Source organism: Megalobrama amblycephala, linkage group LG12 (assembly GCF_018812025.1).
Source record: "Megalobrama amblycephala isolate DHTTF-2021 linkage group LG12, ASM1881202v1, whole genome shotgun sequence".
In the NCBI taxonomy this organism is placed as follows: Eukaryota; Metazoa; Chordata; class Actinopteri; order Cypriniformes; family Xenocyprididae; genus Megalobrama; species Megalobrama amblycephala.
This window is the reverse complement of record NC_063055.1, coordinates 34,503,927-34,522,746: the sequence shown is the minus strand read 5'-3', so window position 1 is coordinate 34,522,746 and position 18,820 is coordinate 34,503,927. Positions and strand designations below refer to the sequence as shown.

At 38.9% G+C, this 18,820-nt stretch overlaps 1 protein-coding gene across 1 annotated transcript in view; it reads left to right on the top strand.

The window, feature by feature from the left end:
• Positions 1–75: 75 nt before the first annotated feature.
• The window catches only part of opn7d (opsin 7, group member d), an 83,164-nt gene continuing 64,419 nt past the window's right edge, over positions 76–18,820 (top strand). Inside the window, exon 1 of the mRNA XM_048210854.1 lies at positions 76–1,065. The gene's annotated coding sequence lies outside the window, so the exon portion shown is untranslated. The remainder of the gene's footprint in view (positions 1,066–18,820) is intronic.

Below are 18,820 nucleotides of genomic sequence, written 5' to 3'. Positions count from 1 at the left end.
ATTTTACTGTATTTTTGATCGAGTAAATGCAGCCTTGGTGAGAATTCTTTTAAAAACATTAAACAAATTTTACCAACCCCCAACATATAGAATAGAATAGAATAGAATAGAATAGAATAGAATAGAATAGAATAGAATAGAATAGACTGTCCTATTTCTGTGAAATTTGGCAACATGTAACATATAATACATACCATAATATTCAATAAACAAAATAATGCAACAATCCAAAAAACCTACCTCTTTTAAAAACCTACTATATACCAATATAAAATCTCAGTTTTGGAATTCTCTATTCAATAATTTAACCACAAAATAATTTTTATGATGATGTAATTTACACATCTACAATATATTTATATATGGAATATGTTCATATGTTTATATCCCATACTCATGTTAAACATAGTGTGGCAGCAAAGAAGATTTGTGCTAACTACAGGGAAAGTGTCTCTAAACCCAGTAGAAAGAGAGTGAATCAGAGAGACAGGAGCGAAAGGAGACACATACGAAAGCAGAATGGTAGAAAAAAGGGGGTGGACCCGGTTGAGAGAAATGTATGATATATCTAGGATGAAAGATACAGAGGGGGAGGGAAAACAGTGAGCGAGAGAGTAAGATTGAAAGTGAGAGAGAACATGCTGTTAGGTATAGACAACAAGGCTCAGTGTCAGTTTCTTGCCATGCTTGGACTGTCAACGTTCTGGACTGAGCCACTCTTCATACCATACAGGAAAAGCATTTGAGAGAGAGAGTGTGTGTGTGTGTGTGTTTGTGTGTGCAGCCTGAATCACATCTCTGCAACTGTCTGTCCGAACTGTCCTTACTCCTGTGTGGATGTGTGTGTGTGTGTGTGAGTGTGGACACACATTTCTCCATCAGTGTGTCTGTATGCGTGTCAGACGCTGGCTTGCTCTGCGCAGAGTCTCTCCGAGCTCCAGTCTAGCACTCTTTCTGCCTCAGTCTGAGGACCGACACATCTTCTGCCCTCTCGCTGCTGCTTTGCCCTGGATCACCTTTGGCCTCCATGAGTGCAACTGAGGAAATCCAGCCTCTCCCTGGAAGGTAAGCAAAACCTGGAGTGTCAGAAGAGCGGGCATGTGGGAATGTTTTATCTTATGCTTGTTTTATTGAAATCAAAGGCTTTTCCACTCAAAGTTCTTCTGGGATGCATTGGAGGGCTGGACACTTCCACAACCCTCCAGAGTTTCCCTGATGCAATTTGACTACTTTATTTGTTTTATGTGCAAAGCAAAAAAAATAATAATAAAAAAAAAAATAGTAAGAGCTTGAATTATTGCACTGAATATTGAATATATTTAATCGAAAAACTGTAATATTATTACAATATAAAATAACATTTTTTTATTTTAATATTTCTAAATGTCATTTATTCCAGTGATGGCAAAGCTGAATTTTCATAAGCCATTGCTCCAGTCTTCAGTGTTATTGTATGGTACAGAGAAAGCAATATAAATATATACAGAGTGTGTTCGAGTGATTTAAAATATATATGAATATTTCTAAATTAATTGCTACTGTGTAAAGCCTAATCATTTTGGCCTTGCTCTGAGCTTTAAAAATGCACTTAAAATAATGATTTTCCTATGGAAAGTTGTTGATAAAAAGGCATCGCAAAGCATCTAGGTTGTGCTTAATTCCCTAGACAAATTTTGCAGCTTGTCTAGTTTTTTGTTTTGTTTTGTTTTTTGTTTTTTTTGTTTTTTGTGCAATGACTTCCACATGACATGCTCCTTCAGACGAATGGACATTTTGGCATCTAGCCTGGACGTTGTGACAAACAATGATAGCAAACTGCTTCCTGATGTGCGTCACCATCTCCTATACCAATATACTTTGAGGGCTTTATATTTAGCCAACAGTTTTTCAGAGTACAAAACCCTACTTATATCCTGATCTAAATGTTATTGAGTGTGAAGATGGTGGTTATAAGCAAAGCAAATCTCTTTTGTCAAACGAAAGTAATTGGATGGATTAGCTCTTCTGGAATCGAATGTCTTCCATAGGCAACGTTGCAACAGAGACTTGTTTTGAAATATAAGCAACATGTGAGTGTTCATACAAGTATACAATATAGGCTTTTAAATTATCTAATTTTACTGAAATACAAATCCTACATTTTAAATTTTGTTGTCAATTATAGATTTTTTTTTAAAGCACTTAAACCCCAAATTAATTACTGTAATATGATATTTTTTTACAAAATATTTTTAAGAATTATTTCAAAAATGTATAAATATGCAGTTTGAAAAAGCAAAAGCAATTATTTTCACATAATGTAAGTATGTTGTTTCCTACCTGTCTTCGATGTGATGACACTAGAGGTCACACTTTGGAGCCCCAAACACCTCTGATACTTCAGAGCCAATGATAATTGGTGGGTGGTATTTGCATACGCCACTCCCGCGGACATATGGGTATAAAGGAGGGAGCACGCAACCACTTGTTCTTTGGATGTCAACAGACAGTAAAATCACCTCTACAGTTGCCGGGAAATCTTCAGCGCATTGCAGCAGTCTCTCCACCCCACGTACAGATAAGTGTAGTGAGAGTTCTCCCTGGGCGCTTCAGCAAAAGAGCAGTTTTCCTCTAAAAGAGCAAAACGTTAGCAGAGAGCATCTTTTTAAAGATGCCTTTCCACTTATGTGTTTCTGGTTGCGGGAGATACTTATCTACCTCAGACAGCCATGACCTTTGTCTCACGTGTAAGCTAAGACAGCTTTCGTAGCAACTAAGTCACGGCACGGGCTCTCAGCCAGGCGATGTCCACCATGGTAGTCCAGGAAACCTTGCTGAGATGAGGGACGCTGACAAAGTTTGCTTTCTCGATGCTCCCATCTCGCAAGGTGGCCTCTTCTGTGAAACTGTCGAGGACTTTGCCCAGCAGTTCTTACTGGATGCAAGTATCTTGCCTCCGTGACTCACACAAATTCCCACTCCGGCAGGTATGACATGTCACGGGGGCGCACAGCTTCCTCACCTGTTTCAGGTCAAGTTCCAGTCAGGATACAAGGAGCGAGGCAGGTGTCTACATGCACTTACGCTCCGCTTAGCCACCCTACCGCAGATATGTCAGTAATGGTTGTCTCATTAGTACCACTCATCAGGAGTCTAGCTGCATGGTTGGCACTTTTCCCAACCCATCGTGCTGGTTCATTGCGACAGTCAGACTCTGTCTGCACCAATAGCCTTGTGGGCAGCATGCTGACATATAGGGCAACTGTGCCTTCAGCACCCCGAGTTTGATTCCCAGCTCGAGGTCCTTTCCCCAAACCTGTTTCCCTCTCTCCACCCCACGCTTTCCTGTCTGATCTGTACTGTACTGTACTGTCCTGTCCAATAAAGGCATAAAAAGGCACAAAAAAAAAATAACTCTAAAAAAGACAGTCAGACTCGGCTATGCGATTCAGTTCACCAGATGCCCACCCAAGATCAGTGACATCCTATTTACCTCGGTGGTAGAGAAAGACTCTCCTGTCCTGCATGTTCTAAATGGTGCCCTGCACAGGCTCCTGTACCTGGATATATCAGTAGAAAGTCCTCCCTTTCAGGCTGTCCCTATATCTTGCATAATCACGAAAGTTGCAGAGGCTGCCATTGACCCATTGAGGGAAGTTGGTCTCCGTATTCTCAATTATCTCAACGACTGGCAGATTCTAGCTTACTCTTGAGATTTATTGTGTTCACACAGGGACCTGGAGCTCAGACACCTCAGCCGATTGGGGTTTCATTTTAACTGGGAAAAGAGTAAAGGCCCCGGTATACTTCAAACGAAATAGAAGAACGAACTGATGTGATGTCATTTCGAACAAAATCAGGCCCAAACAAAGTTTGATTTGTGCTCTTTTTGGAAGTTCGAAATGGCTTGCCAAAGCGAACTTTCAGGAAAAGTTCGCTTCATCTCCAAAACACCTTCATGCCACCATTGGTCCGTGATGATAACATAATAGGAGGTGTGCGCTGAGGCTCCGCCTTCACTTGCGTGGGATGAGTCTTTGAGGTCAAACTCATTTCAAACTCATTTCAAACTCATTTCATGTGTTTGAGTTCGTTGAGGTCAGATCTCCACGGGTGAAAACATGAACACACTGGATAGCTGCTTTATAGTACAAAATGATGTTGTGCTTCTAATAAAATGAGGCATTAACACTGTTTTTCATGTTTGATACCGTAAAGCTGCTTGATTTTATGTAATCTATTGAATAAAGATCTATATGAAGACGTGACGTGACTGGAGTGCTACTTTGCAGAGCTCGTGCTAACATACCCATGCTGTTATGATCAGACACTTTTCTTATGCTTAATAATAAATGCTTGCTGTTTTCTCATTTTTGTTGTGTTTATTTTGTTATTGAGAAGAAAGTGCACGGCACATATTTACATATTCATCTAAACGTCGCTCTCAGCAGTGTGGGCGGCGTCAGATGTTCGTTTACAGTATATCACTGGTCACGCATTTCGAACTTCGTTTTAGCCCTAAACGAAGAACGAAAAAGAACTTCATTTGAAGTATTCCGGGGCCTTAAGCTCTTTCCAATGCAGAGCATTTCTTTTCTCGGAATGGACTCAGTAAACATGACAGTGCATCTCATGAACAAAAGCTCCCAGTCAGTGCTAAATCGCCTGAGGGCATTAAAGGGAGAAAACAGAGGTTCCACTGAAGAGGCTCCTGGGGCATATGACATCCTCTGCGGCAGTTTCACCAATCAGACTGATGCATATGAGACCACTTCAGGACTGGCTTCATACTCAAGTCCTGAGATTGGCATGGTGCTGCGGTACATATTGCATGGTCATCATGCAGATCTGTCACCATATATTCAGCCTTTGGTCAGACCTTGCATTTATTCCCTTAGAACAAGTGTCCAGGCATGTTGTTGTCACAACAGATACCTCCAAGTTGGGCTGGGATGCGGTATGCAACGGGTGTGCTTCAGGCTTCTGGATGGAACCCCAACTGCACTGGCACATCAAATGTCTCGAATTGCTAGCAGTACTGCTTACACTTCAGAGGTTTTGGCCATTGATTCAGGGCAAGCATGTGTTGGTCCAGATGGATAACACAGTGACTGTAACATAAAAAATAAACCATCAAGGCAGTTTACGCTCATGCAATTTACCCACCATCTCCTCCACTAGAGTCGGCAATGACTTAAGTCACTGCGAGCCACTCACATTCCAGGTGAAATCAACCACACAGTGGACACGCTGTCACGACAAGTGTCACTCCACCCCCAGGTGGTCCAACTGATCTGTAGTCGATTTGGCAGGGCACAGGTTGACCTGTTCCCTTCCTAGAATCCTCCAACAGACCTCCAAGTCTGGCCCCTGGACGGGATGCAGAAGACTTCAGTGGGCTATCACCAATGGAGAGCCTCATCTATGAGGCGGGCTTATACCTTGAAGTCAGTCAAGTCATCTTCATTTATATAGCGCTTTTCACAATACATATTGTTTCAAAGCAGCTTCACAGTGACAATAGGGAAATTAATTGACAGAGATTGTTTTGGAATTACAGCAGCTCTAACAAAAGTTATTATCGAGCTAAAGTAAAAATAAGGTTACCTGTAAAAATGGTTAATTATTACTTTAGGGGCCACTTAAATGACACCTTTCCTACTGAAAACCGAATACCTTTAATGCATTCTTGCCGTTCATTTACGTGTTTGGTCTATAGGTTTGCGTGTTTGCGTGTGTATGTGCGCAGAAGCTTGGTCTTTTTTTAAAAAGTGTTATTGCCAAATGACTTGTCTGGTCCGCATAATACAGAAAATTAGTTGTGTCCGCGGATCTATGTGAACTGGAATAATTTAGATTTTTGTTTTATCTATACATAGTGAAAGAAAAAGGAAGGAGGCCTTTGCAGGGGATAGTTTAGTTGAAACGTCAGGGCTGCATTATCATCATGTCTAGATGCAGGTCCTTCATCTCATCTGGATACAGCCTGGATCTGGCAGGCTGCGGCAAACCTCGGGATAAACAGAGAGAGACTAATATTAGTGTAGATACCATTCTTCTTATGATGTAGTGAGTACATCAGGTGTTATGGGAAGTGTTCCCGGTTCCAGCTGACCTAATCTATGCAGCCTAACAATTTACATGATTTGAAGTATAGAAGTAGATAATGTGTTATGTGTATGCAAGTTTAAACAGATGTGTTTTTAATCTATATTTAAACTGACAGAGTGTGTCTGCTTCCCGAACAGTGATAGGAAGACTGTTCCAAAGTTTAGGTGCTAAATAGCAAAAGGATCTGCCACCTGCAGTTAATTTTGATATTCTAGGTATTATCAACTGTCCAGAATTCTGAGATCGCAATAGAAGTGGGGGTCTGTTCATTAACTGGTGTGCTTCCTGAGTGGAAGACCCATAGAGATGTGCAGTTGGTCAGTACTTTCCTTCCTGCAGGAGAGGCTGGAGGTTCGGCTGTCCCCTTCCACCCTGAAAGTGTATGTAGCTGACAAAGCTGTACATCACGATGCAGTGGATGGTAAATCATTAGGGAAGCACGACCTGATCATCAGGTTCCTGAAAGGCTCCAGGAGGTTGAATCCTCCTAGGCCACACCTTATTCCCTCATGGGATCTCCTGGTAGTCTTGCTGAGCCTACAGAGAGCCCCCTTTGAGCCACTAGAATCAGCTGAGCTGGATCCCCTTTCATTAAAGATGGTGCTTCTGACCGCTCTCACCTCCATCAAGTTATCACGAAACCCATGACACACAACAAACACAGCTCTGATGATGGCATCCTCCTATTCTATTCCTGGTGTGAATGCAAACTGGAACATGGCCCAGGGGAGAAATTAGTTCTCTGGGAATTATATTAGTGGTTAGTTCCCATAACTGAGTTCCCTATTCGGTGCGAAAGCCCCTATTCTCTGTCAACGAAACATGCCTTGAGTATAGTCCGGCATACTCTCATTTAATCCTGAGACAACAACCGGGCTACATGCACCACGTTCTCAATAACCCCTTTTAGGGACCAATTGGTGAACTTGCAAGCTCTGCCTCGAAATGAGGCAGACCCAGCCTTATCGTTGCCATGTCCAGTATGAACCCTGTGCATTTATCTGGATGGCACACAGAGTTTCAGGAGCACGGAGCAGCTCTTCATTTGTTTTGGGGAACAGCAGAAGGGGAAGTCTGTACGTGCACTTTTTTTTTGTCTATGCAAGTTCCTTAGACAGATAAACCTTGGATGTATCTTGACTTTTAGCACCCTGCGGCAGTCCAATTCGGCAGAGGAATTTGACGCCAGGCCCAGTACTCGTGATGCATGCCCCTTCAGGTCAGCCCGTATACTGAGGCTAGGTGCTCCGTATGTTGTGATTCCCTGTTGGTAATCCCATATGATGTGTTGTCCATGATACGGTTTCCCTGTTAGTAAATCTGTGTCTTCCCCTAGGCAGAGCCTCATCTGCCGCCAGTCGCTGCGTTCGTAGTAGTTTCCCCCTTTTAGGTTGGACCTACGGCAGGAACTTCTTCCCACATGTGGTTCTTCCTGGGAGGTAAGTCCATGTGATGTATTTCCACATGTGAATCTCCCCAAGGGCAGGATGTGGTCTCCGTAGTGTTCTTTCTACAATCTGGAAGGAAGAGCACTTCCTCAGTGCTCTGGCCTGCAACTGCTGTACATTCTTTCTGTAAAAAAAAAATAATAATAAAACTTTCGAACAGGATGAAGAAGTCCAGATTTTTCTTATTTTGTTTAAATATCAGATTTTTTCATTAAGTACTTCCCTTCGGAAGCAAAAGAAGATGTTTTCACATTTCCTGGAGGACAAATTAAGTACAATTTACCTCGATATTCAAATTCAAAAAGTTTTCACCCCCCGGCTCTTAATGCATTGTGTTTCCTTCTGGAGCATCAGTGAATGTTTGAACCTTTTTTATTAGTTGTGTTTGAATCCCTCATTTCAATCCCTCATCTCAAAATCATACAATCACTGCTGTAAAGAGTACAATTATGCAAAGATGATGGAAAACCAAAGAATTTTTGGGACCTGGAGGATTTTTCTGAAGAACAGAGCTCAGTTTAACTGCTCAGGACAAACAAGAGACTCATGAACAACCATCACATAAAAAAAAAAAACACACACACACACACACACACACACAAAAAAAAAAAACAGTCATGGATCATCCAGGTAACCACACACAGTATTAAGAATCAAGGGTTCTTGAGACTTTTTAACGGGGCCATTTTAATAAACTCGGCTATTTTTTTTTTGTCTTGTGGACTATATGTAAACATCTGTTATGTAAAATATCTTACTTAGGACAGTACTAAATAAAAATATCATGCATTTTGTATGATCCCTCTTATCTTGTTAAAATTATTCACATTTTCACAGATTCTGCAAGGGGTATGTAAGCTTTTGAGCTCAATTGTACATCGCCAGAACCTCGTAACTCATTTCAGCAGTTGTGACGTTTTCCATAGGGACCCCTAGTGTCAGCATTCAATACCACATCAAAGTGACTGACAGACAGGGAAAATTATCGTAACCTCTGTTCCCTGGAGGAAACGTGACATGGTGTCTCTCCAGCCTCAATGCTGAACTACCTACTGGATGGCCGGGACACACTCTCAGCACAAACCTGAATGAGTGAATGCACACCAGCTCCTTGTATACCCCTATGTCCGGGGGAGTGCCGCATTCAAATTCCACTCACCAATTCTCATCTGCCTTTTCTGAAGTATCAGAGGTGTTGGGGCTCCCAAGTGCAACCCCTAGAGTACGTTTTTTGGAGGTTACAATAGTAACCGAGATGTTTTCCTGCTTAAAGCGGTCATGAACTGCGTAGTTTTATTGTTTTATAATGTTTCCTGGGATGCACTTATAATGTTAGTATGCTTTTTATCACAGACATGCTGTTGAGCACATGAAAGCAGTGATCTCGTCATTGCAACTCATTTTCTGTACACTAACGAATGCTTTCATCTTCACTAACAGTGCAAACACGATTTAACTAAGAGATTCGCTGAATAAAACGGGAGTTTTGCGCTGTCAGTCACGATAAACTCGCACTGTTTGATTGACAGCTTCAGCGCGCGCTGCTCCAACGATTGCAAATGGAGCTTTCTTTGATCGCTTTCTTTATATAATTTAATCACAGTTAAATAACAGATTATTTTCATCCTACTAAGAGAAACAATGCAAGTTGACGTTTAGTCACAGGTTTGATTTAATGACACACAGACAAAGAACATCAGACTGTACATGAATCATTAATATCAGATCAGGCATTAGAATTAACACAGTTACTGACATGTTGTTGCATTACTGTCGAGTCCAGGCACTGCACAATATTTTGTAATCCTCAATGGCATGTTTATTGCTTGGGAGCTCGATCTGGTTTAGTACCACATAGGCCTATGTTACTTAGGCTGACCTATTCTATTGCATGTCATGCGTGAATCAGTGGGCGGGGCTAAACAGGCAGTGATGGAGTAGGCATTGATCTTCTTCTGCGGAGGCGGTGCTTGCTGCCCTTTGACGTCATAGATCCCCACTTTGTAAATCCTGTCATTTACTGGGTCTGGGGTCAATAAAAGCTTTTATTGGACTAACAAGGAAGTTTTCAGCTCTAAAACTTACAGAATATTCTTATAGTATGATGACCTCTTATATGTTAAAAGCTCAAGGAAAATTTGATTTCTCAGTTCATCACCCCTTTAATAATTTTTATGGAAACCATAATACATATTTTTTTTCAGTATTCTTTGAAGAACAGAAACTTCAAAAGAACATATTTGAAACAGAAATATTATGTAATGTTATAATGTATATTTTGTAATATTATTATATACTTGCCCCAAATTAATAATATAAATTATATGTATACTTTTGTAATATAATGCATTTCCACACAACCAGGGCTGCTGTTGTTTCTGCTGTTTCACCATAGAATGACGCCATGAGCTTATTACAAGGATAGGCCCCCTAGAATAACCCGGGTTTGAGTGCCCTGCTCAAGGGCACAGTGGTGTTGACTTATGGCTCACTTCTTGGGGGCATCGATCAAACCTTCCAGTTTCCAGCTTTGAGTGTTAACCACTGCAACACACCACCCCATTAAATGCTCCATTAGATACCCCAATTGTACAGAGATCATTAGCTATGACAACCCACAGTTTATAAAAACTGGATGTAGATTTTCCACACAAATTGCTTTTGGGATGACAACCACTTTTTCTTATCTAAACACAAAATATTTTTCTTAAGTAGGTCATTATTTGGCAAACACTAGATAATATGATTTTGATTAATGTCCATTGTGCGATCCTCTCGGACTACTGGTGTCTTTATTCTGTTCTATGGTAATGAACTCTGTACACTTCAAAAAGTGAGTCATGCAATGACAAAAACGATGCAATAGAAGACCCCCCTCCCCCAATAATCTTAAGGACAACCTCTTTAGGCAGTGTCTATAGGCGATGTAGCTTCCGCTTCAGTTTGAACCAATGAACACTTTCTATGAACTTAAATTTGTTATTTATGGAAAATCACTGACTGAACTCCAATGCAAACCAAAATTCACTTTAAGTATATTTTCTGCACTGAAACCAAAATATCCAGCTAAATATCAGTGTAGGATTTTAAATAAGAAAAAACAAGTTTTAGTTAGAGATCATATAAAAAAGACTGAGGGCATGGTAGAGAAAAGCTTATTTCCAACCAGCCAAATGACAGTTTCGGTTCAGTGGTGTGTGGAGACAAGGAGAACTCACTGTCCACTAACAAACACACAAACACTTGCTGGGGTACCTCTGAGTATTTATGGATGAAATATGAACTGTTCTTACAGGCAATGTGTGGGAGCAATATTTGTTGTAATTGCCTTTCAGTTACAGTAAGTGCTGCTGATTATATACAGTATAGGCTACATTGATGTTACTGATTTAAAAGAAGTGTGGGCTTTTGGCTTACTAAGAGCTTGGCTATGTTTTAAAAGGGAAGCAGTATATATGGTATACTGCCTATTTTTTTTTTTTTTTTTTTTTTTTCAAATGAAGCAGAGCCCAATATGCTACAATAAACATTTAAAATCATAGTATGACACTGTAGCTATATTTCCATCAAAGATGCTAATTTAATTTATGCAAAATAGAATATTGCAAAAACAAACTATGTAAAGCAGCTTTTCCATCCCATGTATTCCTGAGAAAAAAATTGCTGGGGAAATTGGAGTGAAATGGAAATAGAAATGGAAGATGCTTTTATTAAAAGTAATAAATTACAGATGTAGATCGCAAAACAAAACACTGTGACAAACTTCTCGTGTGCTTGCGAATACCAGTGGGTGCTTTATGTCTGGAGTGACAGTGAGTCAGACACTTCTCCGCCATATCACAATGACCAGAGAAACTATATATATATAACAAATTTACAAAAAACACTCTGCATACAGCAAAAATAGTATAATTGAACTGTTGAGTCTAACAGTTATGGAGTTTCTGCACATGAACTCTAGAAATACGGCTCTATGACACTTTCAATTATACAGTATCCTGATTTTAACTACTGTTAGTGTCATGTGATTATGATTCACTACAACTGCAACCTAATGCATATTCCCTTCAGAAATTCATATAAAGATAAAAATTCAATGAACAAAGATAGGATTCAGTGGTAAAGCCCCTGGGTTGAACAGTTCTGGTTGAGTGTGTTCATCTTTATGACACCTCCAGGCTTGATTTGGTAAAATCAGGAGATAGTAGGGCTCAGAGACCTGTTGATATCCACAGGGCTCGATTTGTTGAAAAAAAAAAAAAAAGCATCACCTCTGTAAAACCACCAATGCCCCCCGCACCCTCTTACCATCCTTATTAGATTAATAGTGTCGAGTAGCTGTTATGTAAAACTTATCATGCAAATGAAATGATCTTCAAATGACAGCAATTGACCAATCAGAACTCAATATTGTAACACGCTGCACACATTAAAGCAAGTTTTTGTCATTTTTTGTGCAGTTCAAAATGGCCAAAATGGGAATTGTTAAAGGCAAGCTCATCTTTTGACGTTCTTTAAAAAGAAAAAAAGCAGAAGGTATGATATTTCTTTGATTAATGTTTAAGGACATTCCCCTGACAACATTAGAAAGAATAACAAACAAACATAGCTAAAGTGCGTTGATTATAAGGGATCGTTGTCAAAGTTGCATTGACTTATTAAAAGTGAATGCAATCACAGAGGTGAAAATGCACATTTTAGGAAAATGTATGTGTGTTTATTTATGTATTTATTTAAATCTGCACAGAATCCATTCAAGCCACAGCTAACAAAGACTGTATGGCTAATAGCTTGACATACAGTAAGCACTCAAGCAGCTGGGTGCTAATAGCTCAAAAGAGGCACTTTTAATGGAGTTTCTGGCTGATTCTATCCAGTTATTTATAATAAAAGGATGCATGCTGTACTAGCATCAGTGACGGATAAGAGACGATTCAGAGAGAGAGAGAGAGAGAAGGAGGGTGCGTTCAATTCAGAAATGATCACCCTATTCTTTTCGTCTTTACCATCCACTGTTAGAGCTTTGGAGCCCTAAAAGTGTGAGGCTCAAAAATAATTGTCATTTGGAACTCATATATTGTAACACGTGGGTGTTATAGTAATTGCACGAAAACCAAGAATTCTCAGAAACAGGCTTTAAAGGGGACCTATTATGCAAAATTCACTTTTGCATGGTGTTTGGCTATAAATGTGTGTTGGCAGTGTGTGTACACAACCACCCTATAATGATAAAAATCCAACCACTCCTTTTTTTTAATCCCCATAAATCATAAGCAGTGTCTCAGAACAAGCCGTTTCCAGATCCCTGGCAGTGTGACTTCACATTAGCCACAGGCCCCGCCCACGAATGTTGACAGACACTGACGTTTGAACATAGAACCGCCCTGAGTGAGTTCACAGCGAGTTGTACACAGTCCGCCATTGCTGAACAGACAAGAATGTCTCCCAAGCAGTGGTGTAGTCCTAAAAAAATAAGTGGTGTACTATTACCAAACCCCCCCCCCCCCAAAAAAATACAAAAACAACGTAAACACGACAGTAAATGTGTTTTATGTTGTTGTTCACTAGTAACATGTTTCATTAAAAACAAATAAATACAGTGCATTCTAAAATTGGTTGACATTTTTAATGCTTTACAGTTTTACTTTTATTTAAACATGCTGGTTTTGAATTATATTCACTGTGAAAAGTGATATCTGAAATTAAAGTTTCATTTTATTCAAAAGGGTGTTAAATAATTCGAAATCTAATTTATTAACATTATAAAAATGTGGTCACAAACAAACAAAAACTGTAGTCAGCCTGAATGAAAATTTAAACCACTCTCTGTCAGTAGGTGGCGCTTATGGAGCAGCAGAAATAGAGCTGTTTCCCCGGTAACCTCTGTAAACTTCATTGTGTTATAAGAAGTCAAACTATATCATTTTCCATTATCAAAGCATTTGTTATGAAAAATAGCAAACTACACATAGCCTATAGAAACAACAGAAGATGTCACAGGTGTAATATAAATCTAGTCTGAATCTGAATTCCCTTAATAGGTTATAAATTCTACAAGTTAGCCAAATTTACCATAATTACTACAACAAAACGATATAAATTCTAGTAAGGGTGGATCATGAATAGTTTAAAAATCTCCCTAATAATTATTGGCGCAAGATGATGTTCGTCCTCTTTTAAGTCTTTTATTCATTTTGTCCATCAGTCTAGATCACGTTTGACTTTCTCTATAGCGTTTTAAAGTGTTTAATTCTCAGTAGAATTCAAATGGATCGCACATTTTATCATCAGTGTCGGGATGGCTCGTGGAAATCTTATCAAACTTTTGGAGCTTTTGTATGTTTCGCTTTTGATTTGTGCACTAATGCATTAAACAAACAAGGCTTAATTTGCGCTGATGGTCTTTTCAGTTTGTACGGGAACTTAGCGCTTATAAAAGTTCTGAACGCATGATGTAGGCTTTATAATTAATTAATAGTCTTATTTCCTCACCACCATATTTCTCACGCCGAGACCGCTGCAGTGAGAGAACTGCGCTCAATGCGCCGCTCAAAACACCGAGCGGCTTTGATCGGAGATCTCTCACTGCAGCGCGAACACGCACTGTGAAGCCTGGTTTTTAGCCGATGATGAGCGGGAAAAGGTATGACAGAAGTGCTCATGCACCAATTACATCAAAGAATCGCGAGTTTACACAACATCATTGGACACACAGTTAAAGGAAAAGCGAACAGGACAATATTTTATGGACTTTCGAAGCAAAAAACAAGTGGGTACGCAAATACTTATCCTTAGAAGTCGTAATACGCAAACAACCCTGAGCAAAAAGTAAGCATACGGCGTATGCGTGCGTATCGCCCCGACTACACCACTGCTCCCAAGGGTTTTAGGTGTTCTGTAGCTCCATGGATTTATCCACATATCTCTCTCCATTTACTCCCTAAATCTGAGCCGCTGAAGACGAGGTGGATTAATTTTGTTTTCGAAGAAAATGCTCCCTCAACTCTACCGAAATTCGTTTATGTCTGCGCGAATAATTTCTCACGGGACTTCTTTGTGAATGAATATCAATACAAAGGGACAATACAAAACAGAGGTTGTGCTAAAAATTTGTTACTCAAGGATAGATAATGAAGGTGAGAGCACTTTATTACAGTTCATCGGAGTTGATTTACAGATATAAAGTTTACCAGTTTACCACCCAAAAAGGCATAAGGTCTTTATATATTTGTTTATTGTTAGTTGTAATGAATGTTTCTGTGTACTTCGCTGTGTATGTTGGTGATAATGCAAGGGAGAGGATAATATTTTAATGTACACCTGCACTGTGTTTTATTAAGCTCTTACAGAGATTTTCTAGAGTGAAAACGGACGCTTCATCTTTTGCATGAAGACACAGTAAACGTCATAAAACTCAAGTCGAACGGGGTCCGGTACAACAGACTTGTACTATAAAGTGAATAAAAACAAGAAGACAATATAAGTTATAACCATAATTTAATTAACTATACCTGTTCTATCTCCATGCAGCATTAATTCGCAGTTTCTGACATTATAGTGCGTCCTGACTGAATCCTGACACCGGAGAATCAGCTCTTGAAGCTCTGCCCTTGTAGGCAGAGTGCAGCAGCTCATTTGCATTTAAAGGGCACACACTAAAACGGCGTATTTTTGCTCAACCCCAAAAAGCGGCAATTTTAACATGCTATAAATTATTTGTGGGGTATTTTGAGCTAAAACTTCACCTACACACTCTGGGGACATCAGAGACTTATTTTACATCTTGTAAAATAGGGCATAATAGGTCCCCTTTAATCAGATAATCCACAGAATAAAGGCACGAATTATGGGGGTAACACATCCACATAAAAATTACGACACCAGACAAAGAAAAGAACCAAACAGGGAGTATAAATACACAGAAACTAATGAGATAATTAACAGGACAGGACAGGTCAATGGAATCAGTAATCAGACACACTGGGAGTCTGGTGCTTCTTCAAACAATACTGTGAACAATACAGTCATATAAATAATTTCATGAATACTGCCTGCCTATGTAGATGTTTATTAGGGCTGCAAGATTTATCGCACGATATGAAAAATAACATTGAACTTAAATGCGATTATTACTTAAACGCGATTCTTAGTGCGATTATGAAATCGCAAAAGCTGTGATTTTTTAAATTTTTTATGCCCCGCTTGTCCATGAACTATGGCGCCAAATGCTAATCCATCTGAAAGCACTGCGAGTTTGAGTTGCTTATAACATACATTTGAAAAAGCAACATGCGTCAAACATCTTTCCAGACATAAGAAGCATTTATGAACATCTCATCCTTCTGTGAGATGATGTGGCTCCTTCACAGAATAAGGCGGTCATATGTTCATTAGTCATGTTTAAACAATCAAAGTGTTTCAATCTTTTGTTTATTCAGCTACAGTGATATGACGTGTACTATCTTCTTCTGTGGCAGGGCATATTTGGAGTTTCTGCGCAAGAGTGCCCTCTGGCTTTCAGATGGAGAAGCATTTACTACCGATGACAAAGCCGTACAGCTCTGACAAGCTGCGCATAAAATAATGTCAGCCTTTGCCAAATCGTGTGCGGTTTAATTGTCATAAATCGCGCAGCCCTAATTTTTATTCTTTAATCCTATAAATAAAAATGTTTTAAAAATTAGACAAATTTTGTAATCATTGTGTATGGTTAACTACAGGAACAAACACACACAAACAAACACATAACTTAATCACATAACTTTGCTTGAATGCTAACCTCAAACTTTCATTCAAAATTCCAGTAATTATTCTCTTCATCATTTACACTGTCAGACACAATGACACCAAGAAAAGAGAAAAAAATGTCAATAACTTCCCATAATTTCACACAGGGTCTGCTTGGGATTGAACAGAGCCCATTTTGGAAACAAATTAAATCTGTTAGTCCCTCTTAATCTTGACAATGACAGTCTCTGAGCGTCAGATTCAGATTTTTTTTTTTTCATGAGTCATCAAGTTTCTGTGCTTGATCGGCTTTAGCAAACTTCATTTTCAGACGTGTAGAGGCGGCTGACATGATTCTGATGTTTCATGCAGCGCTGGTGCTAATAATTGCGTGGTTATGTAACTCAGAGCATTTCATTGAGAAGCCTAAAGCATGGTGCTTTGAGAGCAAAAGAGAAAGTCCATATCAAAGATTCAAAGGCTTTGGAATCAAACAGAAAGGCCTGTTATCTGGAGAGGATTCTGGGAATGTTGAAATTCTAGCTTTTATCATTGGTAATATTCTTTCTCAAATGCTTTCTTTCAATAACCGTCTGTGTGGTGAACCTGCCACAATAACATAAATGTGACTCTTGTCTTCTGTAATTGGTAATCATCCCATAAGCACTTTGATGCACAACATAGAGCAATGATAATTACCTGATTTTTGAAATAAACTTGATGGCTCATTTGTCAGAATTGTAGAGTTTAGTATTAGATTTGACAGGGTAGAACTTGCCTAATTTGCTTATTCTATTGTTTTGAATAAGCATGTTGTGCTTGGTGTTAAGACAGTTGTGTTAGTGTTAGTTGACAGCATCTGCCATTTCAGCTAAATGTCAAGTGCATTTCCAAGAGAGAGCTTCATGCATTTACTCTAAGATAAATATATTTTTTCCTTATGACTCAATGGTAAACAAGATTCAATTTAAGACAAATCAGTACAAATATAAACTGTATTAATGCCTACTGGATCATTTTTTAACATGAAAAACCTGTTTCACACAATCTATCACGTCTTCTGTTGTCTGATCGATAGTTTATACTTTTAGCAAGTAAAAGGCTTTTTAAAATAATTTTTAAAATGTCCCTCTTCAGGTTGTGATTCACATGCCTTTGTGCTCTGAAATCTATACCGATTTTTATGAAGTAAATATAAGAATAACATTTATATTATTAGTAATATTTTAAGTTGAACATTTACTGATCTGTTTTGTATGATTATCCATACATCATATTTTAGAAAAAAATCGTGTTTAAATCTGAGCAATGCACAGAAATCTGTGCACCAACAAATAAACTTTATGAGACTGCCCATAAATTTCCTTAATTTTGAATTCATTCTGATTAATTTTGATTGCATGGAACATTGGGATTAAATGTTATCATATTTGCCCTAATAATGGTCAAATCCTAACAGCAATTAGCAATGCTGATATGGCCGTCTTAAGCAATTACAGGCCAACCTTGATAAAATTTCATGATTTCATAATTAATGACTTCCCCTCTTTAATGTCTTCCCACATTGACTCCCTGACCACATGAGGCTGAGGAGAGTTTCACGAAATCAGAGATACTGCTGTTTATAAACACTACAATATGTTCCCTGAGAGTTTATATGGGAATAATGAAGAGATTCGCGGGAGATTAACTGCGTTTGGAAGGATTAGAGAGAAAGGTCGGAGGATATTATCTCTGGAACTCTTCAAACAAATCATGTGTCCATTTGAAAGTAGCTCATAATTTAATACAAATGACCTTCATATAAAGACAATGATGACCTTTCTAAAGATTAAGTGACATGCAGACAGACAATGACATGAAAGATTATTAAATACAGATGAAGGGATATTTAAAAAAATGGGTAGTGGAAAAATAAGAGGGGTAGAAAGATGAATCAGGACAGTGTTCATTTATTTAAAGTATAGACTTTACTTTTTGTACTTCCAGAGGTTGCTGAACCACTTAAAGATATGGGATTCAGGTGTGTATTGTGTGCGTCTTACAAACATGGCTGTGACTTCAACGCATCTTATGTTTCTCTAGACAGCAATGAGATCAAGACACTTTGCAGGAAGGATACAAAATAGGACATTAAACTAAATAATTTTTTTTAATCTTATTTAACAAAGTGTCAGGAAACAGAGCTGGTTAACTTTCAGTTAGTGTAGAATTTCGACCTCAGGTAGAGGCTCATATAAATATTACAATATGAGTGATCTTAGCTTCTATTTAATTTGTTTCATTTGCATTTTTTGAGAACGGATAGGAATATTAAAAAGCTTTTCCTAGTCGGCACCGATAGCTTAGTGGTTAGTGTGCCGATATATAACGCAAATTCGTTCATGGCGACCCGAGTTCGTTTCCTGTCTTGAGGTCCTTTGTCGATCCCGCCCCCTTCTCTCCACCCATCCTGTCTGCTCTCTACTGTCCTCTCCGAATAAAGGCACAAAAAGCCCATAAATATAACTTAAAAAAAAAAAATGCTTTTCCTAACTTTGGCCAGCATGATCTAA